Raw genomic sequence first — 14,553 nt, forward strand, 5'->3', positions numbered from 1 at the left:
CATTGGATGTGACGCAGCATCAGGCATAGAAATAACGCGTATCAGCCGCAACTTGGACCTCCTCATCCACAGAGACCTTCAAGAGCAACAAACCGGCCACAAGGCTCTCTGAAACTTGCTCTGGTCACGAATCGATCATCTTCATCTTCAACTTCAACAATACTGAAACCTGGAAGGAAAGCTTGAGTACAACCCCCCCCCCCCCCGAATAACACATAGAAGGTCTTGTGGCACAGTGGGTGGTGTCCATTCCTCTGAGCCAGGGACTCCAGGTTCGAGTCCCACCCCAGGACTTGATTAATAAGAGGATCAGGGGTTATGGGGAGAAGGCAGGAGAATGGGGATGAGAAAATATCAGCCATGATTGAATGGCGGGGCAGACTCGATGGGCCGAGTGGCCTAATTTTGCTCCTATGTCTTATGGTCTTACGGACTTGATGGTCGAGGAAAGTGCATTCATAACGCAGTCAAACAGGCTGGGTGTTTCAAACTACAAATCCTTCCAAACACGCCTGTGGTGATATACATCACTGTAAGTACACAAAGGGTTAATGTACATACACTACACCTAGCTAGACACTAGAGGGAGCACCAGAGACATGACACACAGACAGTCAACCAATAGGTCAGTAAGACAGGACACGACCAATGGGCAGTCACGATACACACAGAGGTGACACTACCACAGGAGGGCATTACACCAACCCATTTAAAAGGACACATCAACCATGCTCAGTCTCTTTCCAGTGGAGACACTCAGTGAGTACAGACACAGGGTTGATTGAACATCACACCCACCACGTGGATTGCAGCAGACTGGTTAGTCAGTCTGAGTATCTATAGAAGGATTAACAGGAGAGTCGAATCCGAGTAGGAGAATTGTAAATAGTTCAATAAACGTCTTGAAGTTATCTCCAAGTCTGCACCTTCCTTTGTCAGAGTGCACATCAGGGAAGCAGCTTATGCTACACCAAGAGCATAACAAAACATGGTTCCAGGAGTGAACTGTTTCAATCCATATAGTTTCAACTCAACGAACAGTGACAACCAGCAACAAAAGCCAGGCAAGATGATGTTCGGGATTCCAATCCCACAGCAGCTCCAGTACCACGGCAATCTCAGTGAAAACTGGCGTTGGTTCCGGCAGAGATTCGAGATCTACCTGGTAGTGTCCGACCTAGATGGCGTGGTGAATGCAGAGAAAATAAAGCTTCTACTTACCATCGCGGGTCCAGAAGCAGCTGAAATCTTCCAGACCTTCAAATACTCAAAGGGGCAAAACAAGAGTGACTTCCAGGCAATCCTGGACAAATTCTAGGAATCCTGCAAGGAACCTACAAGAAGAAAAGGTAAAAGAGGCGCCAAAACTCACCGCGAGGTAGGTTTGCAGCAACGAACGTCAGTTTTAAATTGCAGCCATCTTGGAAAAGGTGCTGCACGTGCGCAGTTGCGCGAAGAGCGCACAGAACGGGAAGGTCCATTTGTGCATGCGCGAGAAGCCGCGCATGCGCAATTAAGAACAAGGCCCAAAGTAAAGGAGCAGCGATCTGCGCATGCGCAATCACTTCCTATGCACTACATCACACGCGTCGTGACGCCAGAGGCCCTGGACCACGCCCACTTAAAGGGGAAATGTCCCAAAACACGAAAAAAAAGTTTTAAAGCCATAAAACCAGATTCACCTGGAACGACAGCACAATGTCTGAAATTCGACCAGTAGCTGAAAGTAACCTCCGCAGAACCCTGCAACAAGCAGTTAGCACCGCCCAAAGAGATGATACAGTTCTTGAAGACTATGACTCAGACCTTGAATTCTTCTTTGGACATCGCGAGCCCAATGCCAGCTCCGACACAAAACGTGATGATATGGTCTTGGAAGACAACGGCTCAGACGAACCTTTCACCTTGGGAGGTGTCTACCCCAGTACCAAATCCGAATCGCAACTAGACGTGTTGCACATTGACGACCCCGATGACGAGTTCTTCGGATTGGAGAATCTTCAGCCCAGCATATACGACATCCCGACTCGTGAGTGCAGGATGACGCTGCGGCCTGACACCAAGAGACAGAGGGCAGTACAAGCCCACAGAGAGCGGCCTGCTGCCACACAGAGAGTGGTCCACGCTCCGCGAAGGGTCCCCGACTCCACACAGAGAGTGGTTCACACACCACAAAGGGTCCAAGCCTCTACACAGCGAGCTTGTGGACAGACTCCACAGCGAGACAACTGCACGTCTCCACACAAGACGTGACTCCAGTGACACAAGCCTCCACAGCGAGCTCGTGGACAGACTCCACGATAGAAGCAACACAAGACTCCAGAGCGCAGTCCTAGCATGAACTAGAAGTGATGACAGTTTCCACAGAGAGTCCAATGCACGATTCCACACAAGGAACGCTGCAAGACTCCACAGAGAGAGTGACACAAGCCTCCACAGCGAGCTCGTGGACAACCTCCACGATAGAAGCAATGCAAGACTCCAAAGCGCGGTCCTTGCATGACCAAGACCATGAGGGCAGCCTCCTCTGAGCAACCAGCAGCAGACGATGCAAGTCTGCCACGCTCAAGTGTACAGCAAGCAGACTCTGACAGTCCACCCAGATTATTTGAGCCACCAGAAGAAGACTCTGACGGTCTACCCAGCTCAAGTGAACGACAAGAAGACACTGAGACTCTACCCACTGTATGTGAGACAAGTGACGACGCCATCCCACTTCCCATACCAGATGTGCAACGTGACAGACCTCAGCTAGAATGTCCAGAGGCACTCGACAATCACAGTGAGACTACTGGTGACTCCGGTGACACCACGTTACTTCAAACCTCATTCGCTCGAGCCTCCCCACACGCAAATGCATTCCTGAACGTTTTGACTCCGGACGGGGAGCATCAAGAAATCTCAGCTGACTCAAGTGAACCTGCAGTGACTCCAGACGGGGAGCATCAAGAAACCAAAGCTGAATCAGGTGAACCAGAAAGGGCTCCAGATGGGGAGCATCCACAAGCCAAAGCTGATTCAAGTAAGCCGGACATGACTCCAGACGGGGAGCGCCGCGAACTCAGTGACGGCACGCTCAAGGAGACAGCAGACGCCACAAAGGACGCTGACACGGGTAACTGTGTGAAGGACTCGTATTATCCACAGAGTGTGGTCCTTGAGCGCAGCAAACACGGCAACAAAACCAACCACAACAACAACATCAAAGACAACAGCAAGAAGCGTACCAAAGGCAACAACGTCGACAACAAGCACGACAAACACAACGCCAATGGAACTACGATTGGTACGACGTGGTACAACTTTGCAAATGAGGGACACTGTTACTGCTCAGCTCAGTACAATGACATGCCGTGGTAGGACGATGCATCTTACCAATTCACATTTGCTGCACTACCAACAGGCAACAGGGCTTTCAGGACAGATGCCAGCAAGAATTATCACCACAAGCATCGAAAGAAAAAAAAGAGACCAAATCCGACAACAAAGTGATCTGACCACTTCTTGGTTCCTTCAGCACAGGGACACTGATGGTGTTTACAATGCAATGCCACCATCAACATCACCAACTCACCAACCAAACAAGAAAGCCACTCGACCATAATAATTAATGAACTTTGGACTCATGCATATGATTTGGACGTATTGTTTAATGATCACTGTTATCATAACTTGTACAGAGTATCACTCATCTACCTAGTTTGTTCAATTTTCTTTAACACTGTACAGAAAATATGTAACACGAAAAAAGGGGGGATGTGGTGATATACATCACTGTAAGTACACAAAGGGATAATGTACATACACTACACCTAGCTAGACACTAGAGGGAACACCAGAGACATGACACACAGACAGTCAACCAATAGGTCAGTAAAATAGGACACGACCAATGGGCAGTCACGATACACACAGAGGTGACACTACCACAGGAGGGCATTACACCAACCCATATAAAAGGACACATCAAACATTCTCAGTCTCTTTCCAGTGGAGACACTCAGTGAGTACAGACACAGGGTTGATTCAACATCACTCCCACACGTGGATTGCAGCAGACTGGTTAGTCAGTCTGAGTAGCTATAGAAGGATTAACAGTAGTGTCGAATCCAAGTAGGAGAATTGTAAATAGTTCAATATACATGTTGAAGTTATCTCCAAGTCTGAACCTTCCTTTGTCACAGTGCACATCAAGGAAGCCGCTTATGCTACGCCAAGAGCATAACATAACAACGCCAATAGTTGGCGGAAATATCAGGAGAGCTTCCTGGTCAGTCACTCTTGATGTGGAGTGGTGCCCCTCAAGCACCCGGCGACAGACGAGCGATCTGTCCAAGGAATTACTCGCTACGGAAACAGACGGAGGTCTGCACCGCTAGTGTGGGAAGAGAATTGGAATTGGAAATAAACACATTGGCTGGAATTCTCTGGTCGTTGGGATTCACTTTTCTCGCTGGTAGCGCGCCCCCGCCAGCGGGTTTCGTGACAGTGTGGGATGGTTTCAATGGAAAATCCCATTGACCATCGGTGGGAGGATAGAATCCCGCCGCCAGGGAATGGCGGGCGGCCGAGAAACAGGAAGCTGGTGGACCGGAAAAATCCGCCCATTGTCCCAAACCGCACATCGCAACAATCAAGGAACTTGCCGTTTAAACTGTAATGACAGCTCCGGCCGAACGAAAGAGAGAAAACAGGAAGCGCCGCTCTGCTTAAAAAAAATTCTCCTCCTACCCCCTCTAACCTTTCTACCCATTGCTACTCATCTAAACAGTTAGCTTTGGCAGTGATCTGCGTTTGTGTTTTTGGGCGCTTCCTGACAATGGCACATCCCAGTAACCCATGGCAACGCCATCCATAATTGCCGGTTCTCTAAATCCTGGGAATGAGTGTAGGGGATTTCCCAGGATGGGCAAACGTAGATGGGCAATGCTCGTTGTTATTGGCTCAGCTCAGCCCGCAGGGCCCAGTCACCAGAGCTGATTTAACGTTTTGTTCACTTTAGATCACACAAAATTGGTAGAAGCAAAAACAAATGTCTCTGTTGACCCGCTAGTTTCCAAATAGTAAGTACCTTGTAACCCAGTGAAATTGGGGGGGAAAATGAAGCACCCTGAACAAAAGGAGGTGAGTTTAAATACAGGCAATCTCCTGGCTAAATCCAGAGATTAGGCAAACATAGATGTCTGCTGGAGTAGATGAGATTATATTTATTCTTCTCCAGTTGCCCTGGGAGAGCAGAATGAATTGGAAAGCCATTGTTTGACAAAGACTGCAACGCATACTTTGCCAGATGGCTGAAATTGTTCTTTTCTATTTCCGAACTTAAAATGCCATTGGATATTTCCTTCCTGCGCTTGCTGATCTACATGGGGCTGGATTCTCCGATTTTGGGGCTATGTCCGGAGGATCCGTGGGAAAAATCAGCGAGGTCCCAGCACTGATCCTCCGACCGGTGAGGGGCTAGCAGCCGTGCCATGTAAAACGCATGGCCTTCCCGATATAAACAGCCGGAGAATTGCCGGGTCCGTGGCCGCGCAGACGCAAGGTGACGACCTGCCGTGGTTGCGCCGTACAACATGGCGCCAGCCGGACCCAACCTGCCAGATAGTGCCCCCCTGGACACCCCCGGGCCACCACCCCCCCCACCAGTCCCCCCGCCCCCAGCCCTCGCCGAAGCCCCCCAACCCCCCATCCCGGCCAGCACCACGGCTCCCACCCGACTGTGGTGGCGATTGACACAGTCCGCAGCCGCCACGCCAGGTTCACGACCGCTGAGACTACACATCAACCGCGCGGTCGGGAACACGGGCCATCGGGGGCGGAGCATCGGGGGAGGGCCTTCAGGTAATGTCCTGAGGTTCTCCCCGTGGCGTGGGCCGCGTTCCTCGATGACGCCGTTTTGGAGGGGGCGGAGCATCCAAAAACAGGCGCCGCCTCCGATTTGGTCATAGAAAGGGATTCTCCGCACGATCGCCGATTACGAAATCGGCGTTGGCAAGCGGTGAATCACACCATTTACTCTCAATCTGACCTGCGCCTCAATTGTAAAGTCCTCACTTTGGTTTTCAAATCCCTTCATGGTCCCGTCCCTTATGTCCGTAATCTCCTCCAGTCTTATAGCCCTCTGAGATCTCTGTGTCCCTTCATTTCTGGCCTCTTACCAGTTTAATCACTCCACCATTGGCACCAGACCTTCAGCTGTGTAGGCCCGAAATTCCTTCCCTAAACATTTCCACCTCTCTCCTCTCTCTTCCTTAGACTCATTAAAATCAAACTCCTTGAACAAACATCTGTGTCCCCCCCATCTGCTCTAAAACACTCTTATTTGTCTAAAGGCCAAATTTCCTTTCATTGGATGTGTGAATATGTTAAAAATGTGACATCAGGACAAGTACTTATATACGATTACTGCATCTTCGAAGCTCAAACTATAGACAAGGACGGAGATAGACTTGCCTTAATCACAGTAGTAATTGATGTTTTGCTTTCTTGCTGAAACCTAAATAATTGCCACTGGGTAAATGCACAGATTGATAAGAGTGTGAAAGTGCTCGCAGCAGCGTCTAAACTGCAGCTCCCTCTGCGTATTTATTTTGTCAGACCTTTATTGCATTCTGCTCTCTTCAGAGCTGAATCTAATAATGAACTTGTGACTGTGCTTCCAATTACACCCAGCAGTGAAGGAACAGTCAATACCCAATTACAAACCTGTCTCTGAGATAGCAACCTTCCAGTGATCTCCGGTGTTTGGTGATCAAGGGGATTGCACTTGCTCGCATTTCTTTGGGTGCCACAAGCAACAGTGGAGCCTGCTCCCCCAAATGATTCCTTCGCCGGGATGGTGATGCTCGCAGGCAGCCATGGTGATGCAGGAATGAAACCAACTTGGTTATTCCCACAAAACCGCACTGCGACAAGTCAATTTGCAATTGTGATATTGAGTTACCATCTCCTGCGTGAAATTAATTGGGGATTGGTCAGATTTCTCGGTCCAAATTCGGCACATGTCCAATAATTGCACAAATCAATTGCCATTGAATTAGCAGCAGCTTCAACAGCGTACAGTCAGGATTCCCGGAAAGACAATCCGTACTCTTCATACCTGTCGTTTTCCAATGATTTCTCCTCCGTCATTTTGGTCGCACACATAAAGCACTGTGTTTGTTCACCTCTCTCTCGACCTTGACTTCATTGAGCAGAAGAGCTGGCTGCATTTTGAGCAATGCCGTCTAGGTTAAAATCACAACTGCTTAAGACTGTTCTGCTCCGGTTTGACAAAGGTGCTTTACCTGCATCTAACAATAACAAATTACATTTATATAGCACCTCTAAGGCCATAAAATGTCCCAATATGCTTCACTGGAGCATTATCAAACAAAAGTTCCCACCCAGCAATGCCGGGAGATATTCGGCCAGGTGATCAAAAGCTTGGTCAAAGGGATAAATTTTAAAGAGAGATGTAAAGAGTCGGGGAGCTTTAGGGAGGGAATTCCATAGTATGGGGCCGTCTCAATTGAAAGCACGGCGTCCAATGATGGAGCGATGGAAATTAGGGGGGGGAATCAAGAGGCCAGAATTAGAGAAGCGCAGATATCTTGGAGGCCTTTTTAAAATGTATCCTTTTATGAGACATGGGCGTCCGTGGCAAGACCAGCATTTATTGCCCATCCCAATTGCCCTTGAGATGGGGATGGTGAGCTGTATTCTTGAACTGCAGTCCGCGTGATGTAGCCACGCCCACAGTGCTGTCAGAGGGGCAGTTCCAGGATTTTGACCCAGTGAAAGTGAAGGAACAGCGATATACTTCCAAGTCCGGATGCGGAGTGGTTTGGAGGGCGTTATATTACCCTTGGTGATAATATGTCATGTTCTTTGTCTTTTGTTCCAGAATGGTCAGTCGAGTTGATGACAAAGAATCCACAAATCATTAGATTGAAATAAAACTAATTTATTGTATAACGATTAACTAAATGAAGTTCGCTCATGCTACTGAGCTACAGTTAATAATAAAGTAATATTGAATCTGTCTAGCAGTAATCAATAATCTAAATAGTCACTAATAATAACCTTGTGTTAACTCTCTCTAATTTAATACTCTACTAGTGTTGGCTCCGGTTTACTCCTTCACTAACTACCCAGCATTCCCTGAGGTCTGATTTATATACAGAGAAATGGTGGTGCCCTCTAGTGTTTGAATTACACAGTGATGTAATAATTAACCCTTCATTAGCTTGCCTATATACATATCATTGCAGAGAGGAAATTGCAAGTGGTGGCGTTCCCATGCATCTACTGCCCCTTGTCCTACTGGGTGGGAGAGTTTGCGGGTTTAAGTTGAAGGAGCCTTGGTGAGTTGCTACAGTGCATCATGTCGGTGGTTCACACGGCTGCCACAGTGCATCAGTGGTGGAGGGAGTGAATGCTGGATGCGGTGGATGGGAGCCAATCAAACTACGCTGCATAGCCCTGGATGGCTTTGAGCTTCTTGAGTGTTGTTGGAGCTGCACTCATCCAGGCAAGAGGAGAGTATTCCATCACACTCCTGACTTGTGCCTTGTCGCTGGTGGACAGGCTTTGGGGGGGGGGGGGGGCGGGGGGGAGTCAGGTGATGACTCATTCCCCATGGAATTCACAACCTCTGACCTGCTGTTGTAGCAACTGTATTTGGGGTTAAAAGAGATTAGGAAATCAGGGCAGGTCAAGGCTATGGCAGATTTCAAAACAGGAATGAGAATTTTTAAATCAAGATGTTGTCAGACTGGGAGTCAATGTAGATCAGCGAGCACAGGAGTGATAGGTGAGTGGAACTGAGCTAATATATAAGCAAGAGAAGTTTGGATGATGGCAACTTTATGGGGGGGGGCAGAACAAATATTTAAATATTTCGTAATAAATAAACGGTTGACATTATCTAATAGTTTGTCTGTGCAATTTGGAGCTCCAGGTGCCTATCCATTTCTTAGAAAGAGTTACCCAACTAATCCAGCTTCCCTTTTTATAATTATAATAAAAATCTTTATTGTCACAAGTAGGCTTACATTAACACTGCAATGAAGTTACTGTGAAAAGCTCCATGTCGTCTTTTCGGGTACACTGAGGGAGAATTCAGAATGTCCAAATTACCTAACAGCACGTCTTTCGGGACTTTTGGGAGAAAACCGGAGCACCCGGAGGAAACCCACGCAGACACGGGGAGAACGTGCAGACTCCGCACAGACAGTGACCCAAGCCGGGAATCGAACCTGGGACCTTGGCGCTGTGAAGCAACTGCGATAACCACTGTGCTACCGTGCTGCCCTCCCCAAAAAGTATTCATCCAATTCCCTTTTGAAAGTTTCTATTGAATCCACTTCCACCGCACTTACAGACAGAGAATTCCAGATTATATCAACTCGCTGTGTAAAGAAAACAATCTCCTCATCTCCCCTCTGGTCACTTTGCCAATTATCTTAAATCAGTATTCTCATGTTACTGACCTTCCTGCCAGTGGAAACAGTTTCTCCTGATTTACTCCATTAAAACTCCTCATAATAGGCTAGACTTAGAAACATTTACACCTGCAAGGACGATCTTATGACTGTTTCATTTATCACAAACTGTCATTTTGTTGGTCCCTTGTTCCATACTAATTATTTTACACTTGCTAACATTGAACTGTACCTGTCACCTTACTTAGACAGATCGGAGCAATGTTCCACAGGAATACCAGGTCAACGGAGCAGCTGGGGAGTCAGGGGCTGGGTGGGACATGGGGATGGAGGTGGGAATTCCTCTTCTGAGATTGAGGGGGTGGGGGGGTGGGGAGGTTAAAGCAAGCTGTTGGAGCAGTAGGGAAGGAACTTCACTCTACACCTGTCCACAGTTCCTGACGTAGGTGAACCTGTGCATGAAAAACCCTCACAGAATTTCCTCCTTTTTTCACTGTTCAAGGCTCAAGCACAATTAAGAGTAAAATCCGCCCCACATTTCAATCATCAACCCTAACATCTACCATCCAAGACAAATTTGTTAAGATATCATCGCCCTGTGGTTGCTGATGGACCAATTTGCCTCCTTGTAAAGATGCAATTTCACAGACTTCATCAGACGCACAAAAGGTATTTATTAATAAGAAAAACTGTACAGCAGTTCGACAGCCACATGGCTGCCCTGAGCTCCCTATGTGTCTTCTGCCTAAGAGAGGACTCCACCCCCTCGGGTGATTACCCACTCTGTGTCCCTGTTGTTCTCCCAAGCCAAGTGACCCTTACTCTGCTGTGTTGCCCTAAAGGAACAATCACCACAAATCACCACACTGGTCCAACGTTCTGCCCCCATTTGGCACAACTCAAGCAGGATTGAATTATCGGCTAATATCCATAATTAGAAAATCCCAGGTTTAATCAGTAAATTGAACATTTCTTTTATGATGGGTGAAGAGTGGATGGATATCAATATCTGTCTCCACCTGCATGGAACTGCAAGGTGTGCTGCACTCGAAAAGAGAAGACCGAGAGGTGTTCCATAAACAGGGATCTATAAAAGAATGAAAATGTTCGAGATGTCGGGTAAATTGGTGGGATCTTCTCGTCCCGGCCACCGGCAGGATTTACTGATGCTGCTGAAGGCAATGGACATTTGGCTGACTCTCCACATCCATGGCAGCGGGGCAAGAACATCCTGGACCATGTTTCCATTTCTGGCGGGGGTAGGGGAGAGGGGCAAACTGAGGGGCTAAAAATATAGACCAAAATGTTCCGCCCTCGTTTGCGGCTTGGATTTTCCGGTATCGCTGAGAGCGAATGGGGTTTCGGCTGGAACGCTAGATTTTCTGTTCTCGCTCGCAGCTGGTCCCACCACGGACAAGACGGGAGAATCCCGCCCATTGGATATTTAACATAAATCAAATCGGGAGTTCAGGAGAAACATCTTTACTGGGAGAACGGTGAGAGTGTGGAACTCACTACCACATGGAGCAGTTGACGTAAACAACATATATGCACGCAGGGGAAAGCTGGATAATATGCGCAAGGGAGAATGGAAGGACATGTGGGCAGGAGGAGATGAAATTGGGTGGGAGAGTCCTGTGTGGAGCAGAGACATTTGGCCTGTTTCCGTGCTGTGAGTTCTATGTAATTCCATGAACCAAATATTGCCCATCAGCAGAGAGAGAAGGTTAGGTGTTAACAAGCTGAAGGGGAAAGGTCATTTGCACGCCAGAGCTTGAAAATGCTGACGTTGACATTTTTAAACTTCATTGGGATTAGTTTCAATTTTAAAATTCACCCGCGGGAGTGAAAATTGCTACAATTTGTGGACTTTGACCCCCACCAAAACTTGTTTTAAAATCAGCGATGTCTTGGATGTTTTCTTGCAGTCAGAAGTGAGGTTCTCAACCGGAAGTGCGTTTGTAAATTATTTATTTTCCTTTGAGGCTTTCTGGCTGTAGCTCCCCCTGACAGGGTGGCTGGCAATCGATAGCTACACTGCTGGGGAAATAAATGTTCCCAGACAAAGGGTTGTGATTATAAGTTTCCTATGAAGAACTGATCTATTCTCAACGAGATGCAGCATCAATCACGGAGCTTGATCAGCATCTCAGAAACAAACCAATGGCTTGATGTGCCTCCTTAAAAAGAGAAAATAGATTAATCACTTTCAAATGTAACCATTGTTGCTGTCATAAAGAACAACTCAGTAACATCATACTGAGAAGCATAGCTCGCTGGAGTGAAAGAAATTGTTCGACGCGGCGATTCATCTAGGTGCACTATTACTGAGAATTTTTGTTGTCTCTTTATCTTTTGTGTATCTGTTCACGCCTACAGATTGAATACTTTGACACATTAACAGCTATTATTTTTCTTAATAGCTTTTAAATGTCAATATTGCTTATTATTCCCTACACTCGGATTCCAGCACATAATTTAGGTTGACTCATTATGGCGGCATGATAGCACAGTGGCTAGCACTGCTGCCTCGCAACGCCAGGGACCCGGGTTTGATTCCAGCCTTGGGTGACTGTCTGTGCGGAGTCTGCAAGTCTCCTCCCGTGTGTGCGTGGGTTTCCTCCGGGTGCTCCGGTTTCCTCCCACAGTCCAAAGATGTACAGGTTGCGTGGATTTACCATGCTAAGCTGCCCCTTAGTGTTCACAAAATGTGCAGGTTAGATGGGGTTACGAGGTAGGGGGCTCTCTCAGAGGGTCGGTGCAAAACTCAATGGACCGAGTGGCCACCTTCTGCAGTATAGAGATTCCATGAAGTACTGGAGGAGTGCAGCAGTGCCTGAAGTGTTGTCATTTGGGATGCCTTGGGATCATATAAAGGTGCTATATAAATACAGGTTGTTGTTGCCATTGCGGCTGGGTGAGACATTAAACGACAGCCTGTCATTGGTGTTGTAAAAGATTCCTGTTCAAAGTATTTTGGTCCCGCCTCAGTGATTCTCTTAGGTTCCGAGCGACTAGTTACTGACACAAGCCGTTAATACCGCTATGTTTAGAGACATTGTTTGAAAAGCAAAATCTGAAGACTAACAATTGTGTGCGCAATCTGACGGACATGTTTCTGAGAGTCATTCAGTGGGAGTGACTGGGAGTTCCTCTCCGGCTCTGTCGGCGAGTTCCCCACCGCTATCTAATCACACTTGGACAATTTTGTGAACCCTGGGGAGTTCCCTCTCCGGGCGAGCTCACACTTGGAATTTTTTTCATCACTGGGGAGTTGAACTCGCTGGCCAGACCGGGTCCTCAGAGATCCGGACATCATTTTGAAAGGGTGCCCCGATCTTGTAAGTGTGCTTGAGGGTCCCCCACTCCTGGGACAGCACGGTAGCACAGTGGTTAGCACAATTGCTTCACAGCTCCAGGGTCCCAGGTTCGATTCCCGGCTTGGGTCACTGTCTGTGCGGAGTCTGCACATCCTCCCCGTGTGTGCGTGGGTTTCCTCGGGTGCTCCGGTTTCCTCCCACAGTCCAAAGATGTGCAGGTTAGGTGATTGGCCCTGATAAATTGCCCTTAGTGTCCAAAATTGCCCTTAGTGTTGGGTGGGGTACTGGGTTGTGGGGATAGGGTGGAGGTGTTGACCTTGGGTAGGGTGCTCTTTCCAAGTGCCGGTGCAAACTCGATGGGCCGAATGGCCTCCTTCTGCACTGTAAATTCTATGATAATCTATGATAACCTCCCCATCATGGGCAATGTCACCCCACCACACATGGGCAATACCCCCCCCTCCACCCCGCCAAGTGAGGACACCCCGCTATGGGGTCAGCTTAGGGTCCCCCCCCTTTTCAGGTCTTCCCACACCCCCTTTCTGCCCCCCCCCCATTTAGGACCCACCCCGTTCATCCCCCATCCTTCTGGAGGCCTTTTCGACCCCTCTTCACCCCGTCATCTGTCTTACCTCCCTCATCCTTCCTTTCTTGGGCATGGCCCCCCTCAGGCACTGACCCTTGGTAGTACCACCCTGGCAGTTGGCATCTTAACAGCGCCATGGTGGCAGTGCCAAGATACCAGCCTGGCAGTGCTAAGGTGCCCAGCTGCCAGAGGGAGAGCCAACTTGCCACCTTGCGCTGTCCCCTGACCACCCAGGGGTCTCCAGTGAGCTGAAAGACCCCCCCCCCCAGTGCCGTGACATCTGTGGACCAGTACTAATTGCCCCCCCGCGTGACCTCTCACTGGGGAGCCGGTTAGATCACGGGAGGCCGTTAGATCGAGCTTTCATCTCACTAATGAGATGGAGATTGCTCTTAAGTGCCCTCAATTAGCTTCGCGCCACGTCTAGGTGGGATCTGGATCCCGCCAACGGGAGTGGGCTGGTTAGACCGCAAACCGCTTGGCACCCGATGTGTTTCCCGATTTGGGCCTCTCCCGCACGCATCCTCGCTGGGCCCAAAGTTGCCGCTAAATCGCGCCCACTATGTCCATGTGATCTGAACTGGGTACTCGGTGGAATTACAGAACGGATGAACAACTTGGGAAGAGGCCATTCTGTCCATGATGTCTTTGGCATTCCTCTATATTTGCTCACAATGTTATATCTTGTAACCTTTGGAAGGCCAATGAAGTAAACAGTCCAGATGGGGCTGGATAGGAAGAGTTAAGCTGCTTTATTTCACAGTAAGTGAACATATAGGGTAACGGATCTTACCCAATCAGTACAACATGTCTTCACATAGTATGACTTGTCTTCACATAGTAATGACTTGTCTTCACATAGTATGACTAATTAATGAATGTGTTATACTTTGTTACATCAGAGGCTCATCTTGTTTGTCTAAGGAAAAATAATTTCTAACTATCCCCCTTGGGATTGTTGCAAACGTCTGGACTCTGGACTTAAATCATTCTATTGTGAAAACCTAAATGCAACTGTCTCTTTATCAAACCTCTCTCTGTTTCCAACCCTGGGAGAGGATATAGTTCAGCCAAACACTAAGTTCTTGGACAAGGGAACTCTCCACCCAATCGGCATCATCTTGACGTTGGATGATAATGGTCAATGGAAACTGAAATCCGGGGAAGTGTTCAATGGATGAAGGAGCGGCGACCACAGGTCTTACAATATAGGCTAGCC

The sequence above is a fragment of the Scyliorhinus torazame genome, chromosome 15, assembly GCF_047496885.1.
Source record: "Scyliorhinus torazame isolate Kashiwa2021f chromosome 15, sScyTor2.1, whole genome shotgun sequence".
Taxonomy (NCBI): Eukaryota; Metazoa; Chordata; class Chondrichthyes; order Carcharhiniformes; family Scyliorhinidae; genus Scyliorhinus; species Scyliorhinus torazame.